The sequence below is a fragment of the Fragaria vesca genome, linkage group LG6 (genome assembly GCF_000184155.1).
Source record: "Fragaria vesca subsp. vesca linkage group LG6, FraVesHawaii_1.0, whole genome shotgun sequence".
In the NCBI taxonomy this organism is placed as follows: domain Eukaryota; kingdom Viridiplantae; phylum Streptophyta; class Magnoliopsida; order Rosales; family Rosaceae; genus Fragaria; species Fragaria vesca.
In genome coordinates, this window is record NC_020496.1 from 19,038,163 (window position 1) to 19,040,388 (window position 2,226).

The 2,226-nt window shown below is 38.6% G+C and overlaps 1 non-coding gene across 1 annotated transcript; it reads left to right on the top strand.

The window, feature by feature from the left end:
• The first annotated feature begins 1,080 nt into the window (after positions 1–1,080).
• On the top strand, positions 1,081–1,763 carry LOC101314392. Its single transcript, XR_184947.1, has 2 exons — positions 1,081–1,252; positions 1,376–1,763. It is a non-coding gene; the product is annotated as an uncharacterized LOC101314392 (transcript).
• Positions 1,764–2,226: the final 463 nt, after the last annotated feature.

Consider the following 2,226-nt stretch of genomic DNA (forward strand, 5'->3'; position numbering starts at 1 on the left):
TTAATTCAATGGAGTGTGGGATATGACTTTACAAATGTCCCGTAGGCCGTAGGAGGAAAATGACGCGAGTGCAAAGCAACAAATTCTACATAATAGCCTGCCCTACCATGGGAGTGAGTAGGTGCATTTCAACTAATGCAAATCCAAGTATATAAATATATATAAGGATAGAGAGCGGACGTCCACACTTTGGCTTAAAGTGCGGACGTCCGCTCTACATCCGGCCTGTATATATATATATCTAATTGATCTTGCTCAAAAGAAAAAACATATCTGATTGAAACCATCCCGTGAGCTATATATATATTACTGTCGATGGGGTATAGTTTCCCACATTTATATGACCTAGTGACGTAAGGAGGGACGCATATAGGGCACATATATGATCCATAGTTTTCGTACGTTAGCTTCTATGTTTTTGTATCTGGACTTGATTTGGGTCTCTAAATCTAAAACAACAAATGTAGAGACATGTGAGTTGTTAGCATGCAAAGTCTGTCAACATAATCGTGTGAAAAGTCCCCCGATTCAAACTCCTATTGCGGCTACGTTGTCCTCTTCTCTTCTACCTCTTCTTTCCCACTCGTAAGTTTGAACAGTAAAATCATAGTGTACCCTAGAATTTAGATGTCATTTTAGATTTTTGACGAAGCTATTTTAACTGTTCCAAGTATATGTTACTGTACAATTTGATGGTCTAATTTGAGCACTGGAATACTGGATGGTTCATAGTGAAAGGTCTATCATATTCACTTGTACGTGCACTCAGTTTTCCACATCCCTTGAAATCTTCTTCGATGAAGACTTGAGATCGAGTACCTAACACGTATATTGACTATGTGGACTCAAATTCTTACTTAATTGAAACGTACTCTTCTCGATAAACCTTATCGCAAAAAAACAAAACCAAATAAAGCATTACTAGCTAGTTTATACTTTCTTGTCCAGAAAGAAAAAGAAAAGAAAACGTGGGGGTCTCAGAAAATGATCCCTAGCTCTTTCTCACTCGCTCACTCTTCTTGCAGCTTCGAGGCCAAGAAGTCTCTATAAATAGGGAGGGCCGAGCTAACAAGAACTTCACTCAGAAATCAATCACCTCTTGCATACCTTCCTACAAACTCTAAGCAACCAAGAGAAATCGAGATGGCATTCTCAAAGACTTTTCTTCTTGTCGCCCTTGCCTTTGCTGTTCTCCTCATCTCTGCTGAGGTCTCGGCTCACCGTGACCTAGCTGAGACTACCACTGCTACTCGTGAGTTTCAAACTTTCTTAATCATTCAACCAGGATTGAATTACATTCTATAATTTGACATTTTGACTGTATCATATGTGTTTCTTTGCTTCGACTTTAACGTATAGATTTTTTCGAGTGTAGAGAAAGCCAACACTGATGGCTACCACGGACACGACCATGGATGGCACGGTGGACACGGAGGACATGGTGGACACGGAGGACATGGTGGTCATCACGGAGGGCATGGACCTCATGATGTTGAGACTGAGAACTAGATGATGAAGATGATAACCCTTTGTACGTATGCATGCAGTGGTGTACATTGCAGGCGTACGTAGCTGATGCAAAGGGTTTTAATATGGAAGCAGTAATAGCTTGCTTGGTTATGAATAATAAGTGTGTATTTGGTTGAGCAGTCCACAAAACTCTCAATCGATCATATCTTTGTAATTCGATCCTCGGATCTCTATGTCATGAACTATCTACGATCCACACTTTATATTAGCTGATCAATTTATGCTTGTCTATATCACTATATGCATGACTATATATCTCTATATCAGATCCAGATTGGGAAAACGATAAAATGTTTAGAGCATGCACACCTAATAACAGTTTCAATAGAATATATCGCTGGCCAGCTCCAAGGTTAACGTAGTGCTTATAAAGTTCTCTATAAAAGTATACCAACTTCTAGCCAGCAAACTTCCCTGGATATGAATGACAAAAGTAGTATACAGTTGAAGAGTGGCATAGGGTTTACAGGTTTGCAGATTTGCAGATTATATATTAAGATCCAAATAAGCTCATAAATTCATGATGAACAACAAGAAAAGGCTAGATATCATATTAGATCTTTTGCAACTCGGCACAAAATCAACTTTTTGGTTGATAACAGAATCATTAAATTCAACACTTGAAATTACTCAAGAAAAAAAAAAAGAATAATTCCACGTTCTTCCTAGCTTCAGCTTGTAATCCTTGTATAGCTT